The following is a 20,111-nucleotide window of genomic DNA, read 5'->3' as shown; positions in this document are numbered from 1 at the left end:
GGCCTGAGAGTCCCAGAGGCCGGAGTCAGTGGGTAGCCTGGGGATAAAACAGGCCCCAGAGACAGGAAATAAGATTTGAAAGAGAAATGGGGTGCAGGCGGGGCGGGACGGGGTGATGCGAGGAGGGGGAGGGAGAGCCGGGGAGAGAGGGAGGGAGACAGCGAGGAGAGAGGGAGGGAGTTAGAGAAGGGCGGAGCTGGAGGAAGAGAGGCAGCGGGCGGATGGGAGAGAGGAACTTGAATTGTTCCACCACATTTTACAACCTCAGAAAGATCTAAAACCTCACGGCCAATGGTGCGGGAGCGGAGGTGTGTCTTGGTAAGTGAGATTGCTGCTTGAATGTGCACAGCAACATCCTACCGAAGCAACCTGATCAATGACTGTATAATCTGGTTCAGAGACCCTGTTTCAGGGATTAATATTGATCCTAGGGCTTCGGGTAAGACTCCGCTTCTCTTGTTGTAAATAGTCTGGTCGGATTGTTCGCATCCGTCCGATAGGGGAAATGGGTTTTCGTTTAAATTGTGGTTTATGAGTGAAAGAGTCATGTATCTTTATTGCCCCTCTGTGGGGCATTACACAATTTGTGAAACATATTTGCCTCTTCTAGAATTTCAAGCAGTTGGAAGCACTGAAGAAGTCCTGGTTCTAACTTTACTAATTCACGTGAACTGTGATAATGAAATATAACATCTTCCAGGCAGTGGAGATATAATATAGACACCAAAAATACTCACACACCACCGCGGATGTTGCTTTTTTCCCCCAGGGAGACTCGGTTGAAGAGTTTCGCTTTTTTGTTACTCTGAGCTTCTCAATGTTGTAATGCTGTCTGCTTCATTCCTGGGAGACAAGTGGGAATCAGAAATGATCACTCCCTCCCTGTGTGACTCCGACTGATACAGTTGTTATCATTAAGGTCAGTTAGCCTCTGACCCCTTATCAGGTCCAATATTTGACTCAAAGTTAACGTTTTCTGTTATCTACACTGGGAATCGAAATTCCTGCTGCACTCTCTATCCCTGCCGTGATAAAAAATCCGTCTCTTTCAACTGTGGGTGTCTATCTCTCATTGGCTGTGACATCTCTTCAATTAACAATCTACTTCTACTTCTCCTTACAGAGTGCAATCTCTTCTGTCTTTTTTCCCTATGCAGTGAACTATGATTCAGTCAGCTGCTCCCTTGCTTTTTACAATGTGGAGGTTGTGAGTTCAAAACTCATTCCCGGATCCTGACCTCAAATTCAGGCTCACGATCTAGTGAATTCTTTGCTGTTACTGGTGCCAGCTTTTAGACGATATGTTGAACTGAGCTGCCATCTGCCTTCTCACCTAAAATATACCATGGCACAATTTCGGAGATGGGCGGGGGAGTTATTCCATGATGTCGGAGCCAAAATTTGTCCCTCAATTAATATCACTTCAAAACAGATCATATTGCCTTCATCACATTGCTGTTCCTGGAACCTGGCTGTGTGCAAATCCTTTGAAAAATTGTTCAAAAACATGATGTCTGAATTCCTGTTACGAAAAGTCAAGTTATCATTGAAAATACTGCTGAGTGAGCTTCATTGGACAGCAGAGAAATCAGGTGAGGAATTCGAGTAAATTGACACCAGAGAACAAGTCACCGTCAAAACTGGATCAATTCTTGCGAAGATCAATGAGTAAAAGCTGAGAGTTCCGCGCATCGTCAGTTCATTAACCAGAGACACTCACAGAGTGTTTTGTACAATGTGTCTCTAATCCAAACCTGAAGGAACGAAGCCTTACCAGTTCATGGTGATATCGGGAATGGAGCTCCATATATTTAATAAGTGAGTAAGAATGAATAAACATAGGACTCCAAATAATGATTATCTGTGTCTTTGACGTGATGCTTTTCCCGTTATGCTGATAATCTTGTCCTTCTCGATGGTACATGTATCAGGGAGGACGCTGCTGTCCAAATACGCATAGGAATTAATGCAGGGTGTCCTGTAGATCGGACATACTGCAGCTAATATGTATAATCTCCGCAACAATGTTTCCGCCTAAGAGATTTGTTTTGTTATTTTTTTCGATTCAGATCATCTTGGGGTGATTGAGAACAAGGAAAGGCCATTCGGACCATGGCCTGAAATGGGCTGAGAGAAAGAGGAAATACTGGGCTGGTGTATTTTTGTAGCATTTACTACTTATGTCTGGTGTGTGAATAAAAACGATTTGAGAGGTTGGTTGCAGATTGAAGTGTTTACTGGAAGTAAGAAGCTGATACAAATTCACTTTACAGAAAAAGCCAGGTGTGTTTTTCGGTCGCAGACCGCTGGTTATTTTTGGTGTGAATAAGAACAAAAAGAGCAGAAGATGGTTTAGATCCATCGGCCTCTGTGCTGTGGGCTTCGCTGCACCGCCCTGCGACGGAGCCGTAATTCCTTCCTGCCGCTGAATACTTTACGGTAGCCAAGCAAATATTCACTTCTTACTTATTTTTAATCAAGAGCACACGTGTTGGGAAGCTCACCCTGGCTGCGCAATTACACTTCACATCACTCCGAATGCAACAGACAGAGAAAGACCCACAGAAAAACAGTAGAGACGATCAGGACACACACAGTGACAGACAGGGAAAGGTGCGCAAACCAGCAAGATCCCGCCCCCACCCCACAAACTCAACCCCCCGCCCCCTCACAGCTGGATGAGGGAAAACAAGCCCAAGAGGGACAGGGGGACCACCCGCTTTCTCGGCCACTCACTTTAGCCATCACCATCCCAGCGGGACCAACGGGGAGGCGCCACTCCCTGTGGGATAGAAATGGCAGAAATTCCCACAGCTCCAGTAACTAGACCTCCTAGTGGATCTGGAAGGGACACCAACTTCCGTCCATCTTAAGAGAGTCGCAGTTCCATGCATGTGAATGTGGATTAACCCCTTATATTCCCTCACAGACTCTGTGATCCCCGGGCCCTTGAGAATTCCGAAAAAAAAACGCTAAGAAGACCTGAGAGCTGAGCAGGCGGGAGAGGGGATGGGAGTGGGGCGCGGGACTGGGGACAGAGAGGAAGGTGCGGGGAGTGGGGGTGGTGGAGGTGTAGTGGCGGTGGTTGAAAGCCATGGCGCAGAGTGATGAGTGTGAAAACAGCCGACTTTTAAGGTCACAGGAAAGCGGTGCCTGGAGCTGCCCCGAGAGACAAGCTTTGGGTTGTCAGTAAAAAGATCTCCTGTAATGAAGGCAAAAAATCAGAAACAGGAAATGCGGGGAATATTCAGCAGGTCCGAAAACAGCTGTGGAGAGATATTCCTGTCGCCAGGATGTGACTCTCCAATTGGATACTTCACCTCGCTCAGATCTTACACTCTCATCACCTTCGTGTGAGGAACAGGTCGGGCGGGAATTGGGTCTTTGTTGATTTGAGCAAACAGAGCAATGCAGCAATGAGAAGCTCCTCACCCCCCGGCGGCTTGGGGAAGGATGGCACTCAGATACAGGAACCTGACAGCTGCTGAAAAAAGGAAAATCACATCGAGTTTTTGAAAGCAGTGACGATGAATGTGGAATTAAAAACCATTTATGTAGAAATCAGTGACAGAGTCAGGATGGCCGAGCGGTCTAAGGCGCTGCGTTCAGGTCGCAGTCTCCTCTGGAGGCGTGGGTTCGAATCCCACTCCTGACATTAGTTTTTCCTTCAGCACCTTCCAAACCCGAGATCTCCACCACCTGGGAGGAAAAAGGCGGCAGATGCATGAGAACAGCAGCAAGCTCCCCTCCGAGCTACACACCATCCTGACTTGGAACTGTGTCGCCCTCTCAAATACTGGAACTCCCTTCCTAACAGCGCTGTGGACGGACTTACACCATATGGGCTGCAGCAGTTCAAGAAGGCAGCTCACTGCCAGCTTCTCAAGAGGAGTTTCGGTCGGCCGAGCCAGACTCGAGGCAACCGGATCCCCTGAAAACAGCTCATAAAGTAAACTGGATACAAAAGCAACATACTGCGAATGCTGAAAATCAGAAATAGTAACAATCAGAAAGTGCTGGAAATACACAACAATTATACTGCATCTGTGGGGAGAAATATAGAACTAGCATTTCAGGCCGGTGAGATCATCATTTCCTTCTCTCTCAGTGTGAAATCCTTGACTCAGTGAATATCCCCTCCCCTTTTAATGTCACCTTTCTATCCAAGGCCTCAAATACTCCTTCCAAGTGAAACAGTGATGCACTTGTTCTTCTTTCAGTTTAATGTGCTGCATTTGCTGCCGCAATATGTTCTCATCTGCTTCAGGTGGGTGAGCGCTTTGAGGAATCTCCGTTCAATCCGCAAGCCTGACTCTGAGCTTCCTGTCACTTGTCATTTCAATTCTCCACCTTGCTCCCACTCTGACCTTTCTGTCCTTGGTCTGCTGCAGTGTTCCAGTGAAGAATAACATAAGCTTGAGGAAGAACACCTCACCCTACACATTTCCGGCCTCAACGTCCAGTTCAATATTTTTAAATTATAAACTCTTGTTTCATGTGTTTCTTTCAGGATTATCATTTTATTTTCTGTTTCTTATTTAAATCCTTCACTTTGCAATTGGGCGGCTGATCTTTAGCCATTCTCACCTCATCTGGAGCCACATTTTGTTTTTTGCCTGTTCCAGTCCTTTGGCTTTGGCGCCGTGAAACCTTTTGTAATTTAATCTCTCTGGGCCCCCAAACCATTACAAACCTGCGCTTTTGTTCAACCTCTTCCCAAAGCCCGGACTGGTCCCTTGCTCCAAGCCTATTACATTCCTATATTCCCTCAGTTCAGATGAAGGGCCACCAACCTGAAACATTAATTCCTTTTCTCTCCACAGTTGCTGCTGGGTATTATCAGCAATTTCCGTTTTTATATTATAGCCTGTTCATTGACTGATAACACATCCCTTTTAAGCAAACGTCAACTATCTGGAATTGGTAACAAGCCACTTTTAAACAGACAGAGTCATATTTACACAGTTTCGATTCCCTGACAAAATACAGAATTTTAACGATTCTATTCTGTGCCCACGGGATCAATTCCCATGCCGGCTTCTCACACCCTTCCTGCTCTACAGAATGTAGGACTGATTTTTATCCATAAATCATAGAATGATAAAGGACAGAAGGAGCTCATTCCGCCTGCGCTGGTTCCTTGGTTGAGCGATATAATTACTCCGAGATCCGTGATCTTCTGTTCCCATTTTCCTGTATTCCCTTCCTTCAGGTGATTTTTTCCCCCAACTCCCTTTTGAAAGTTAATCATTAATCTGCTTCCATCACCCTCCCAGGTAGCTTCCATTTCACAATGAGCTCACTGTGTAAAATACATTCTACTCATCCCGTTCCTGGTTCTTTTCCCAATCAGCTTCAAACTGTGTCCTCTGGTTAGTGACCCTCCTGTCAGTGGAAACACTTTCTCCTTATTTACTCTAGTAAACTGGTCATCATTTTGAACACCTCATAGGAGATGTTTTTTCGATGCAAAGCAAGTGGAGGGAATAAAGGTGAATCTTTAAGAAGACTGAAGCTGTATGTGAATTTCTCCAAATTCGAGCCATTCGAGCAGCAGCGCCGTGATTTACCAAAACCCCCCAAAGCGCTTCAAAGGAGCTTGATCAAGCAACATTCGACATCCAGTCAGATATTTGGCCAAATGAACAAAACCTTAGTAAAACTGATAGATTTTAAGAGGGTATTAAGGGGGGGAGTGAAGTGGGGATGTTTCTAGAAGGAATTGCAGCGCTAAAGGCTCAGACAGCTGAAAACGTGGCCGCCAATGATGAAACAATGCAAAGTGTTAATGAGCAAGAGGACAGAGATGGATTCAGAAAGAGAAATGTCTTGGAATGGAACTGGAACTCCAGTCCGGCCAGTTAGAAATCCCCCCTGAACCACTAATGTTCACACAGCCGCTCATTCCATGTATCCAGTTGGAAACCTGTCTGAAGGAACATGCAGTCTGACAGAGCGCCTGTGATAATCCTCCACTGTCTGATCTAAAGCTGTAACAGGAGCTGTTCATTACAGCTGTGATAACCGTGTTGGTCTTGATATTCAGTGGTGCAGATTCGCATCATCCTTGTTTCGAGCTGTCTGTCAGGAACAGTCTGGAAAGATGACTGAGCAGTAATGGGAAGCAGTTTCCGCGGTGGCTGTAAATGTCCAATTTTAAATCATTCTGAGGGCTGGGCAGACTGACTCTGGTCAGCATCTTTCAAAGGTTTTTGTTTTGTCCTGAGACGGTGATGAGATTTCACCTGTTCAGTGGTTCAGATGGGAAAGTGGGGAGTGACCTGTATAGAAGGAAGTTCGGGACGGCAGTTTCCCTTTTGTGAGAATATTGATAAACCTCTTGCTGACTTTCTTCAATGCTTATCTAAAGCATTCGAATCCACAACCTTTAAATGTCTCTGTTTATACCGACTGCAAGTCCAAAGCGCTATCGGTTGCGCCACAGATCTACACCAATGTTACTTACCATATCCCAATATGGGAATTTCTGACATTGACGAACAGACGGTTCAAAATTTCAGCAATTTGAACAGTGACGACATTTCAAAAGTGCTCATCGTCCGTAAAATGTTTTTGGACGTCCTGTGCTTGCGTAAAGAGCTATAGAAATTCAGTAGAACTTCAAAACGACGTGGGCAGGTTGGTGGAATGGGCGGTTAAGCGGCAGAGAGAACCACAGAACCCTACAAAAGTGACGGCGCAGAAAGAGGTGATTCAGCCCAACATGTCTGTGCTGGATAGAAAAAAGATGAAGAAGAAACTAGCCGCTCATTTTAAACCCTCTTCACAGCACCTGACCCGGAGCCTTGCAGGTTACAGCGCTCCAGATGCAGATCTAAGTACATTTTAAATGAGTTGAGCGTTTCAGCCTCAACCACCGGTTCAGGCAGTGAAATCCAAATGCTCGCCACCCGTTGCATGAAAAAGCTTTTCCTCGTCTCCCCTCTAATCCTTCCAAAAATGTCCTTAAATCTCCGCTCCCTGACAATTAACCCCTCAGTGAGGGGAAACAAGAATTTACTGTCCACCCTATCTAGGCCCCTCATCATTTTGTACATCTCAATTAGGTCACCCCTCAGCCTCCTCTGTTCTAAGGAAAACAACCTTAGCCTATCCAATCCTTCCTCGTAGCTGCAATTTTCTAGCTTTGGAAGTATTTTTGTAAATCCTCTCAGTGCTCTCTACAGTGTAATTATGTCCTTCCTGTAAGGTGGCGACTAGAACAGTATACAAAATTCCAGATGTGGACTAACCAGCGCTTTTGCAGTTGATTTCCTTTTCCAGGGAAATGTGAAAAGATTAATTGTGGTCGGAAGAAAGCAAAGAGGCAACATAAAATAAAGCGTGTGCACCCAAAGGGCGTGCAAGAGCAGGGGGAAATTGTGGGCATGTTCATAAATGATTGAAGGTGACAGGAAAACTTTTATTCATTCACAGGATGTGCACTTCGCTGGCTGGGCCAGCATTTATTGCCCATCCCTAGTTTCCTTTGAGAAGGTGGTGGTCAGCGGCTTTCTTGAGCCGCTGCAGTCCATGTGGTGTAGGTTCACCCACAGTGCTGCTGGGAAGGGGGTCCCAGGATTTTGACCGAGCGACAGTGAAGGAAAGGCGATATATTTCGAAGTCAAGATGGCGTGTGACTTGGAGGGCAACTCCCAGGTGGTGATGTTCCCATGTAGCTGCTTCCGTTGCCCTTCTCGACGGTAGTGGTCGTGGGTTTGGAAATTGTTGTTTAAGGAGGCTTGGTGAATTCCTGTATACATCTTGTAGATGCTTCACACTCCTCGACTGTGCTTCGGTGGTGGAGGGAGTGAATGTTTATGGATGTGGTGCTTTCTCCTGGATGATGCCAAGCTTCCTGAGTGTTGCGGGTGCTGCACTCCACCAGGCAATTGGTGACCATTCCATCACACTCCTGACTTGTGCCTTATAGATTCTGGACAAGCTTTGGAGAGTCAGGAGGTGAGTTACTCGTCGCACAATCCCTCGCCTCTGACCTGCCCTTTTAACGACAGTGTTTATAAAGCTAGTCCAGTTCAGTTTTTGGTAATCAGTAACCCTCAGGATGTTGAGAGTGAGCGATTAAGTGGTGGTAACGCCATTAAACGTCAAGGGCCAGTGGTTAGCTTCTTTCTTGTTGGAGATGGCCATTGCCTGGCACTTTTGCGGCGCAAATTTTACTTGTCATTTTTCAGCCCAAGCTTGGATATTGTCCAGGTCTTGCTGCATTTGGATATGGACTGCTTCAGTATCTGAGGAGTCACGAATGGTGCTGAACGTTGTGAAATTATAAGCGAACATCCCCACCTCTGACCTTTTGATGGAAGAAAGGTCGTTGATGAAGCAGTCGAAGAAGGTTGGGGCGAGCACATTACCCTGAGGAACTCCTGCAGTGATATCCTGGAGCTGAGATGACTGAACGCCTTAGGCATGACTATAAACTAATGGAGTTTTCTACCTGATCCCATTGACTCCAGTTTTCCTAGCGCTCCTTGGTGCCACACTCAGGCAAATCCGGCTTTGATGTTAAGGGCACTCACTCCCACCTCTCCTCGGGAGTTCTGCTCTTTTGCCTATATGTGAACCAAGGTTGTAAGGAGGTCAGGAGCTGAGTGGCCCTAGCGGAGCCCAAACTGTGCATCAGTGAGCAGGTTATTGTTAAGCAAGTGCCGCTTGATAGAACTACTGATGACCCCTTCCATTACATTACTGATGATCGAGAGTAGACTGATTGGGAGGTAATTGGCCGGGTTGGATTTGGCCTGCTTTCTGTGTACAGGAAATACCTGGGCAATTTTCCACATAGCTGGGTAGATGCCAGCGATGTATCTGTACTGGAAAAGCTTGGCTCGGGGCTTGACAAGTTCTGGGGCACAAGTCTTCAGTCCTATTTCCAGAATATTGTCAGGGCCCATAGCCTTTTCACTACTCAGTGCCATCAGCTGTTTCTTGATATCACGTGGAGTGAATCGAATTGGCTGAAGACTGGCATCTGTGATGCTGGGGACCTCTGGAGGAGGCTGAGATGGATCATCCACTCGGCACTTCTTGTAGCAAATGCTTACCATTTGTGCTGATGTGCTGAGGTCCTCCATTATTGTGGATGGGGATATTTGTGGCGTCTCTTCCTCCAGTGAATTGTTTAATTGTCCATCACCATTCCCGACTGGATGCAGCAGGACTGCGGATTTTAGGTCTGTCTGTTGGTTGTGTGATCGCTTAGCTCTGTCTATCACTTGCTGCAGATGCTGTTTGGCATGCAAGTAGTCCTGTGTCATAGCTTCACCAGGTTGACAGCTCATTATCAGGTCAGGCTGGTGCAGCTCCTGAAATGTCCTCTTCACTCTTCATTGAACAATGGTTGATCAACTGGCTTGATGGTAATGATATAGTGGGGAATATGCCAGCCCATGAGTTTACAGTTTGTGTTCGAGTACAGTTCTGCTCCTGCTGATGGCCCACAGGGCTTCATGGATGTCCGGTCTTGTGTTGCTAAATATGTTCAAAACCTATCCCATTTAGCATGGTGGCAGTGCCACACAACACGATGGAGTCTGTCCTCAATGTGAAGGCGGGATTTCGTCTCCACAACTTCTGTGCTATAGTCACTTCTACTGATTCTGTCGTGGACAAATGCATCTGCGGCAGGCAGATTGGTGAGGATGAGCTCAAGTATGATTTTCCCTCTTTTGGTTCACTCAGCACCTGCCACAGACCCAGTCTCGCAGCGATGTCATTTAGGACTCGTCCAGCTGGGTCAGTAGTGGTGCTACCGAGCCACTTTTGGTGATGCACATTGAATTCCTCCACCCGGAGGCCATTCTGTGACCTTGCCACCCTCAGTGCTTCCTCCAAGTGGTGTTCAACATGCAGGAGCACTGGTTCATCAGTTGAGGGAGGGCGGTACGTGTAAATCAGCAGATTTCGTTGCCCATGTTTGACCTGATGCCATGAAAATTAATCGCGTCCGGAGGCGGTGTTGAGGACTCCCAGGGCTACTGCCACCCTACTGCATTACCACTGTGCCGCCACCTCTGCTGGGCCTGTCCTACCGGTGGGATAGGGCATATCCAGGGTGGATAGTGATGGTGGAGCCTGGGACATTATCTGTGAGGATGAATATTTCAGGCTGTTGCTTGCCTAGTCTGTGAGGCAGCTCTCCCAATTTCGGCACTAGCCCCCAGATGTTAGTAAGGGGGACTTTGCAGGGTGGACAGGGCTGAGAATAACGGTGCAGAGGTCGAAGACACGTGGTCCGTCCGGTTGGATTCCTTTTTTGTGGCTTTGTAGCGGTTTGTTACAACTGAGAGGCTTGGTAGGCCATTTCAGAGGGCAGTTAAGGGTCAACCACATTGCTGTGTCTTCGGCAGTGCGATCAAGTGGCGCTAACTCACCAATCACCTGCTCACTGTAGCTCAGTTTGGTTTCCGCCAGGGTCACTCAGCTCCCGACCTTATTGCGGCCTTGGTCTTAATATGGACAAAAGAGCTGAACTCAAGGCGTGAGTTGCAAGTGACCGCAGTTGCCTATACAGAAGCATTTGGCAGAGTGTGGCATTGAGAAACCCAACAAAACTGAAGTCAATTTATACAAGGAGGGAAACTCTCCACTGGTTGGTGTCGGCCCCGGGATTTCTAATACATTCCAAAAGATTTCCAGCATCCACAGTATTTCGCATTTTGTTAATTTCCTGTGGGTGGCAATGAAAGGATATGTTGAATAGCTTACTGTTAGGGCAGCTGGCTCGTTGGTCTCGGGGTATGATTCTCGCTTTGGGATTTGTGATGAATTAATATGCGAGAGGTCCCGGGTTCAATTCCCGGACGATCCCTCCCAGCATTTTAATACATTAATTCGTGTGCTCGAGGCGGTGCCAGTTGGGGAAATCAGGACCAGGTTTGAACATCCGGGAAATCATTGCGGAGAATAAATCACAACACAGAAAACCAACGCTAAGTTTCTCCCAATGCATCGAATGCGGCAACTCTCTCCTTGTGGTTTCAGTCGGAGGCTGATTGCAGCCAGTTACAGTCTTGAGTGAAAAACCACATTTCAGTTGTGTTCCGGTACTTGCAGTGAGTCGGAAGGAGTTTCTTTATTCTTCCAGATGAATGTATGTTTCGGTCTTTCCGCGGTGGGTTTTCACACTGTCTAGAAACATGTTGGATGTCATGTTAAAGTGTTGAAGTGATTCACATTAGTCGATTTACAACAGTTTCGACCTGATGTGATGGAAATGTATTTTATTGACAAACTACATGAGACACCTGGATGGTTATTCAGGACCTGAAACAAGCAGGATCATTTAGTTCAACAGTTCATGGATGTAAAACAGTACAGGAGGAGGTTTAATAAGGAGACTGCACGTGATGAGGTGGCCGAGAGGTTAAGGCGATGGACTGCTAATCCATTGTGCTTTGCACGCGTGGGTTCGAATTCCACCTTCGTCGTCCGTTTATTAACGGGTTCTTCGTGAACGCGGTGCTTTTTCAGAAGGTATGTCTGAAATCACTGATGTAATCGTTCCGAGTCCAGGTTTACAGAGGAGGTGGCATCAGGATAATGTCGCGCATCACTCCATGACTGTCTGAATTTAAGGCTGCTCATCCATTGTGCTTCCCACGCGTGAGTTTGTTCCATGTTGTCGGAGCCCACATTGATCCCTCAATTAAAATCACTTGATAACAGATTATATTGTCTTTATCACATTGCTGCTCCTGGAAGCCGGCTGTGAGCATATTTTTAAACAAATTGTTCAAAAACATGGTGATTGAAGTTCTGTGAGGAAAAATCAAATTACTATTGAAAACTCTGCTGAGTGAGCTTCATTGGACAGCAGAGAAATCAGGTGAGGAATTCGAGTAAATCGACACCAGAGGAAAAGTCAACGTCAAAACTGGATCAACTCTTGCGAAGATCAATGAGTAAAAGCTGAGAACTCCGTGCATCATCATTTCATTGACCAGAGACACTCACTGAAGTGTTTTGTACAATGTGTCTCTAATGCAAACCTGATGGAACGAAACCTTCCCAGTTCATGGAGATATTGGGGATGGAATCCCATATTTTAAATACGTGATTAAGAATGAACAATCATATCTGTAAAAATAATGATTATCTGTGTCTTTGACGTGATGTTGTTTCCGCTATGCTGATAATCTTGTCCTTCTCATGGTCCATGTCTCAGGGAGGACGCTGCTGTCAAAATAAGCATGGGAATTACTGCAGGGTGTCCTGTAGATCGGACATACTGAAGCTAATATGTATAAACTTCACTATATCGGGTCCATATAAGATATTTGTTTTCTTCTTTATCACTCAGATAATCATAGAGTGATAGAGAGCAAGGGAAGGCCGTTCGGACCATGGCCTGAATTGGGCTGAGAAAAAGGGGAAATCCTCGGCTGGTGTATTTTTGCAGCGCTTCTGCTGCGTCCGTGTGTGAAATAAAACGATTTGAGAGATTGGTTACAGATTGAAGTGTTCACCGGAAGCAAGAAGCTGATGTAAATTTACTATGAAGCAAATTAAGAGATGATTTTGTGTCGCAGACAAATGTTTTTTTTTGGTGTTAATGAGAATTTAAATAAACTGAGTATGGTTTCAATGCATCGATCACTGGGTTAGGAGGCCAGCACGCTTCTCCAACGCCAGTCTCCTCCGAAGCAACAATTTTCTACTGCCTATTACCGTTGTTTGGTAGCCAAACACCTATTCACTTCCTCATAACTTTTTAAACAAGAACACACCTATTGGGAAGCTCACCCAAAGCTCCGCAAATCCACTAACGCTACCATGAATGTACCAGACAGAGAAAGACACACAGGAAAGTAGTAAGGGACTATCAGGATAAACACAATGGCTGACAGGAAAAGGTGCCGAGCAAACCAGCAAGATATTAATATGGAGAAACTGATCATTTACGAAAATTTATTTCCTGTTGCATAAAGATAGGGCCTGTTTTAGATGTAATTCCTGTTGAGTAACTGTGCTCCCTGCTGTACAACTGTTCCCTCTGTGGTGAAACTGTGATTCTGCCGTTGAAACATCCTCACTGTGGTTGTGTAAAATGCTTCCCTGATGTGCAAATGTGCTCCTGGCTGTGTAAATATGATCCGCTGTGTGCAAAAATTTTCTCTGTTCGATAAAGTTGTTTCCTCTAGTGTAAAGATATTCTCTGTTCTGTGAGGATGTTTTCTGTGGGAAAATATGTTCTTCCTGGTGTCATGGTCTTCCTTGTCAAATGCTGACTTGATATCAAGGGCAGTCGCTGTCACCTCCCCCGTTGAGTTCAGCAGTTTTGCCCATGTTTGGGCCAAGGCTGCAGTGCAGTCAGGAGCTGAATGGCCCTGGTGGATTCCAAACTAATCGTCAATGAACCGGTTATTGCTGAGTAACTGCTGCTGGATACCACTGTCGAACACCCCATCCATCATTTCTTTATTTTGATAGGGAGAACAGTAATGGTGTGGTTCCTTGCCAGCTTGGATTTGTCCTGCTTATTTTTTGTGGACATGATTACCTGCTGGCATAGCCAGCAACTCTCACATCTCATGGGGTAAAAAAAAATGTTCCGGTCTTGTATAAAGCTCTCGTTAAACCAGAATTGGAGGTGGGTAAAAGGATCTGTTGAACGGGGAGAGGACTCCTGCCCAAAGAAGTGAGCACGGAGACGAAGACGGCAGAAGATGAGTTCAGCATCGTGCCGAGCCCGAAATTCATTGAGATGAGGGCATAAGTCCTTTGCTGAGCACTGAACATTAAGCGTCGGAGAGGGGAAGGGTAGGGGGTATAGTGAATACACGGCCGGGGCTGGGATTGGAAGATGGGGTGGGGACGGAGGGACAGGCAGGGGTGGAGGGTCCTAGATGGGTGTTGGTGTCAATGAGTTGTTGGAGCTTGCATTCCTTAGCACTTGAGAGAAACAGAAAAAGTTTCTTGTTATGGCGTCGGATGAGACAAAGAATAAAATGAAACTGGGGGCACGCGCAGCTTTGAAAAAGGGTGCGGCGGTGCTGCTGGAGGGAGAGTTCGAGTGTGTTCATATGGTGGCGCATGGCACTGAGTGTGGATCTCAGAAAGCGACGGGAACAGCAGTCCGAGAAACGTTTTATGTCCCGGAGATACCTATAATCCTGGGTGGGTTCGAAACAAGAGGGATGGAATTTCAATTGAAATCCACGTGGGGTAAGTCAGAGATGGAGACAGTCACTGAGAAAGGAAATATGGCTGTGAAAGCGGGTTTTAGTAAACACCTTGTCAAACACCAGGAGAGAAATGGAAAGCAATGAAGGTGAACAAGGCAAAAGAGAGATACGGAAATCCTGTCGGAGAGAGGAGCAGTACTTCTTCAAGGTAGGCATTTCTTGAAGAGGAGTGGCGGTCAATTCAACACAGAGATAAAAACAAAAAACTTCGGATGCTGGAAATCCAAAACAAGAACAGAATTACCTGGAAAATCTCAGCAGGTCTGGCAGCATCGGCGGGGAAGAAAAGAGTTGACGTTTCGAGTCCTCATGACCCTTCAACAGAACTGAGTAATATTAGGAGAGGGGTGAAATATAACCTTGTTTAAGGTCGGGGAGGGGGGTGGGGGCGGGTGGGTGGGGGGGGGGGGGGGGCTGGGGGGGGTTGGGGGGAGAGAAGTTGGGGGGCGGGGTGTGGTTGTAGGGACAAGCAAGCAGTGATAGGAGCAGATAATCAAAAGATGTCAAAGACAAAAGAGCAAAGAGATGTTGAAGGTGGTCATATTATCTAAACGAATGTGCTAATTAAGAATGGATGGCAGGACACTCAAGGTGCTTGCTTGTCCCTACAACCACACCAACCCCCGCCCACTTCTCTCCACCCACCCCCCACCCCACCTTAAACCAGCTTATATTTCACCTCCCTCCTAATATTACTCAGTTCTGTTGAAGCGTCATGAGGACTCGAAAGGTCAACTCTTTTCTTCTCCACCGATGCTGCCAGACCTGCTGAGTTTTTCCAGGTAATTCTGTTTTTGTTTTATATTTCCATCATCCGCAGTTTTTTGTTTTTATCCTGGTGAATCTCTGCACCATCTCCAGTGCAATCACATCCTTCCTATAGTGTGATAACCAGAACTGCACACAGGACTCCAATTGTTGCCTAACTAGCATTTTATACAGCTCCAACACAACCTCCCTGCACTTATATTCTATGCCTCGGCTAATAAAGGCACGTATCCCATATTCCTTCTTAACTACCTTATCTACTGGTGCTGCTACCTTCAGGGACATTTAAACCAAGGTCCCTCTGATCCTCTGTGCTCCCTAGGGTCCGACTATTCATTGTGTATTCCCTTGGTGTGTTAGCCCTCACAAAATGCATCACCTCAACTCACGATTAAATTCCTCTTGCCACTGCTCTGCCCGCCTTACCAGCCCATCGATATTGTCCGTAATCTAAGGCTTCCTCCTCATTATTTACAACGCCACCAATTTTCCTGTCATCTGTGAACTTACTGACCATACATAGAAGCAAGGAGCAGGAGTAGGCCATTCGGCCCTTCGAGCCTGCTCTGCCATTCATTATGATCATGGCTGATCATCCAACTCAATAGCTTGCTCCCACTTTCTCCCCATATCCGTTGATCCCTTTTGCCCCAAGGGCTATGTCTAACTCCTTGAAAACATAGAATGTTTTAGCCTCAAGTACGTTCTGTGGTAGCGAATTCCACAGGCTCACCACTCTTTGGGTGAAGAAATTCCTCCTCATCTCAGTCCTAAATGGTCTACCCCGTTTCCTCAGACTGTGACCCCTGGTTCTGGACTCCCCCACCATCGGGAACATCCTTTCTGCATCTACCCTGTCTAGTCCTGTTAGAATTTTATATGTTTCTATGAGATCCCCCCTCATTCTTCTGAGCTCCAGCGAATATAATACTAACCGACTCGATCTCTCGTCATATGTCAGTCCCGCCATCCCAGGAATCAGTCTGGTAAACCTTCGCTAAACTCCCTCTAAAGCAATAACTTCCTTCCTCAGATAAGCAGACCAAAACTGCACACAATATTCCAGGTGTCGTCTCACCAAGGCCGTGTATAATTGCAGCAAGACATCTCTGCTCCTGTACTCAAATCCTCTCCCTATGAAGACCAACATACCATTTCCCTTCTTTTCCGCCTGCTGCACATGCATGCTTACCTTCAACGACTGGTGTACAGGGACACCCAGGTCTCGTTGCACATTCCCCTCTCTCAATTTACAGCCATCCAGATGATAATCTTCCTTCCTGTTTCTGCTACCAAAGTGGATAACCTCACATTTATCCACATTATACTGCATCTGCCATGCATTTGCCCACTCAGCCAGCTTGCCCAAATCACACTGAAGCATCTCTGCATACTCCTCACAGCTCACCCTCCCACTCACCTTTGTCTCATCTGCAGATTTGGAGAAACTACATTTAGTTCCCTCATCTAAATCATTAATATATATTGTCAATAGCTGAGGTCCCAGCACTGATCCCTGCGGTACCACACTAGTCACTGCCTGCCATTCGGAAAAACACCCATTTATTCCTACCCTTTTTTTCCTGTCTGCCAACCAGTTTTCAATCCATCTCAATACACTACCCCCAATCCCATGCGCTTTAATTTTACACGCTAATCTCTTATGTGGGACTTTGTTGAAAGCCTTCTGAAAGTCCAAATAAACCACATCCACTGGCTCCCCCTCATCAACTCTACTTGTTACATCCTCAAAAAATTCCAGTAGATTTGTCAAGCAAGATTTCCCTTTCGTAAAACCATGCTGACTCGCTCTGTTTCTCCCACTGTTTTCCAAGTGCTCAGCTAATAAATCCTTTATAATGGACTCTAGAATTTCCCCCACTATCAACATCAGGCTGACCGGTGTATAATTCCCTGTTTTCTCTCTTCCTCCCTTTTTAGTTAGTGGGGTTACCTTAGCTACCCTCCAATCTGTAGGAACTGTTCTAGAGCCTATATAATCTCAGAAGATGACCACCAATGCATCCATTATTTCTAGGGACACTTCCTTAAGTACTCTGGGATGTAGATGATCAGGCAGTGAGGATTTATCGGCCTTCAATCCCATCAATTTCCCCAACTCCATTTCCCTACTAATACTGATTTCTTTCAGTTCCTCCCTCTCACTAAACCCTGTGTTCCCCAACATTTCTGGTATGTTATTTGTGTCTTCCTTTGTGAAGACAGAACAGTCAGAAGTATGCATTTTGTTGCACAACCATTTCTTTGTTCCCCATTATAAATGCCCCTGTTTCTGTCTGTAAGGGACCTACATTTGTCTTTACCAATCTTTTTATCTTCACAAGCCTATAGAAAATTTACATTCAGTTTTTATGTTCCCCGCAGGCTTACTCCCGTACTCGATTTTCCCCTTCTTAATCAATCCCTTCGTCTTCCTTTGCTGAATTCTAAACTGCTTCCAATCCTCAGGCCTGTTATTTTTTCTACCTAATTTCTATACCTCTTCCTTGTATTTCATACTATCGCTAATTTCCCTTGTAAGCCTTGGTTTGGCCACCTTTCCTGTTTTCCTTTTGCACCAGACAGTCATAAACAATTGTTGCAGTTCACCCATACACTTTTTCAATGTTTGCCATTGCCTATCCAATACCATCCCTTTAAGTAACGTTTCCCAATCCATCATAGCCAACTCGCACCTCATACCATGGCAGTTTCCTTTATTAAGAGTCAGGGCCCTAGTCTCAGAATCAACTACATCACTCTCCAACTTGATGAAGAATTCTATCATATTATGGTTGCTCATCCCCAAAGGGCCTCGCACAACTAGATTGCCAATTATTCCTTTCTCATTACACAATACCCAGTCTAGGATGCCCTGTTCTCTAGTTGGTTCCTCAACGTCTTCTTTAAGGAAACCATTCCGTATACACTCCAGGAATAATTCCTCTATGGTATTGTTACTAATTTGATTTGCCCAATCTATATGCAGATTAAAGTCACCCATAATTGCAGATGTGCCTTTATTGCATGCATCTCTAATTTCTTGTTTAATGCTATTCCCAAAGTCACCACTACAGTTTGGGTCTATATACAACCCCCACTAACATTTTTTGCCCCTTAGCGTTTCTCAGCTCTACCCATACAGGTTCCACATCATCGGAGCTAATATCTTTCCTCACTATTGTGTTAATTTCCTCTTTAACCAGCAATGCAACTCCATCGCCCTTTCCTTTTTGTCTGTCCTTCCTAAATACTGAATACCCTTGGATGTTCAGTTCCCATCCCCGGTCACCCTGCAGGCATGTCTCCATAATCCCGACTATATCATACCTGTTTAGATCTATTTGCGCGGTTAATGCATCCACTTTATTGTGAATGCTCCCCGCGTTAAGGCACGAAGCCTTAAGGCTTGTCTTTTTAACATTACTTGTCCCGTTCCCACTATTTTTCACTGAGGCCCTGTTTGATTCTTGCTCTTCCTTTCTCTGCCGATCAGTTTTCATATTCCCCTTTCTGTCTTTTGTTCTTGTCCGTTATTCCCCGTTTTCTGACTCCTTGCCTAGGTTCCCATCCCCCTGCCATTTTAGTTTAAACTCTCCCCAACCACTCTAGCAAATATTCCCCGTAGGACATCAGTCCCTGTTCTGCCCAGGTGTAATTCGAGATTCAAAGCATTGCAAGGCTAGTCTTTGCAATCTCTCCTCATCAATTTGAGTCTGGTATTACTGTGGTGAAACTCTGCTGTTCCCACACTAAGGACAATCTAACCTTCCTGAGGTGTGATGTCCAGAACTGAACGCAGTGATCTAAATGGGCTCTAAACAGATTTTATATAACTGAAGCATGAGCTCCAACCCTTTATAGTCTATTAGCCTTGTTACATTTTTTTTTACCTTCCTGTCCACTGGCTTTTAATGATATCTGTGAATGGCTCTCTGCTCCTCCACAGTTTTGAGCATCTCACCACAAAATTAAACAACCTGCTCTATTTTTCACAGGTTTAATTGGACGGCCCCTCACTTTAAAGTTCATTTGCTAAAACTTGCTCACTCACTAAATTTACCATGAAAATTTCAAACTAAATGTGTTCCCCAAGCATAATGTTATGTTACTGATCCATCACCATTAACTTTTCCCATTGCTCTTTCAGCCAGTGTAAACCCAGAGAACGGAAAATCTCACTGCCTTTTATGAATCCTATTTTATAATCATTCTAGAAAAATTTTGCTGAAGACCTGTAATTACCAGTCTCAATTTTGATGAAGTCTGAACAAATCCGGGATCTCCAGTGAGATATTGACGAGCATCAGATTCCAGGTCTATTTTCTGCAAAATGTAATGAAATGGAACAAAACAATTAATTAATAATATCCACAAACTAACAACAAGGATGCGATTGGAACCCATATGTGCTTAAAAAAAACAGTTTAGCATTCCATCACCTTAACCTCTCAGTCACCTGTCTGAGTTTTAGAACACAGTCTCACACCCTTTTTCCATCCTTGAAAACTTGGTAAGAAGGTTCTGAATGAGCAGCCTGGTGTGCAATGTTGGAAATGCAGCTTCTGTAAGTGAAAGGAATTTCTATCACATCAGGTCAGGGACTGTTTGGAATGGACCAACGTGAAACATTTCCTGACAAATTAAATTATGACAATAGCAAAATCCTGCAGATTGTATTAACACTTCATTGGTTGTTGAACATTCTGTCAATTGAAAACAAAACTATTGTTTAATGTGTTTAAAAAAATATACCTGGCTTGATATTCAATACCTGTATTAAATCTCCCTTTAACATTCTCGGTGATACGAAGAATACCCCCAGATTTTTTTTGCCCATGCACATACAGAATCCCTCACCACTGATACCATTGCAGTAAATCTCCACTGCGCATCCTCCACGGCCTTACCTTTCCTCCCAAAGATTTTCCCTAGCCCTCACCAGGATCATATAATTCACATTATAATGTGAAATGCCTCTAATTCTTTGAATCTCATCTACACACATTGTTTTGTAAACTAAGATTATGATGCATTTTTAATGAAGATAGGCTTCCTTCAATGTTGAACCCCTCAAAGACAAGGAAAAAATGGACTCACGATCTCTATTAAATAAATCTATGAAATTCTGTGATC

General features: G+C 45.2%; 2 non-coding genes across 2 annotated transcripts; both read left to right on the top strand.

Moving 5' to 3' along the window:
* Positions 1-3,572: 3,572 nt before the first annotated feature.
* trnal-cag (transfer RNA leucine (anticodon CAG)) lies at positions 3,573-3,655 on the top strand. Its single transcript has one exon. It is a non-coding gene; the product is annotated as a tRNA-Leu (tRNA).
* Positions 3,656-11,368: 7,713 nt separating this feature from the next.
* trnas-gcu (transfer RNA serine (anticodon GCU)) lies at positions 11,369-11,450 on the top strand. The gene has a single exon. It is a non-coding gene; the product is annotated as a tRNA-Ser (tRNA).
* The last annotated feature ends 8,661 nt before the right edge of the window (positions 11,451-20,111 follow it).

The sequence above is a fragment of the Cetorhinus maximus genome, chromosome 31 (genome assembly GCF_964194155.1).
Source record: "Cetorhinus maximus chromosome 31, sCetMax3.hap1.1, whole genome shotgun sequence".
Taxonomy (NCBI): domain Eukaryota; kingdom Metazoa; phylum Chordata; class Chondrichthyes; order Lamniformes; family Cetorhinidae; genus Cetorhinus; species Cetorhinus maximus.
The sequence above is the reverse complement of the archived record's forward strand: the minus strand, read 5'-3'. Positions and strand labels throughout refer to the sequence as shown.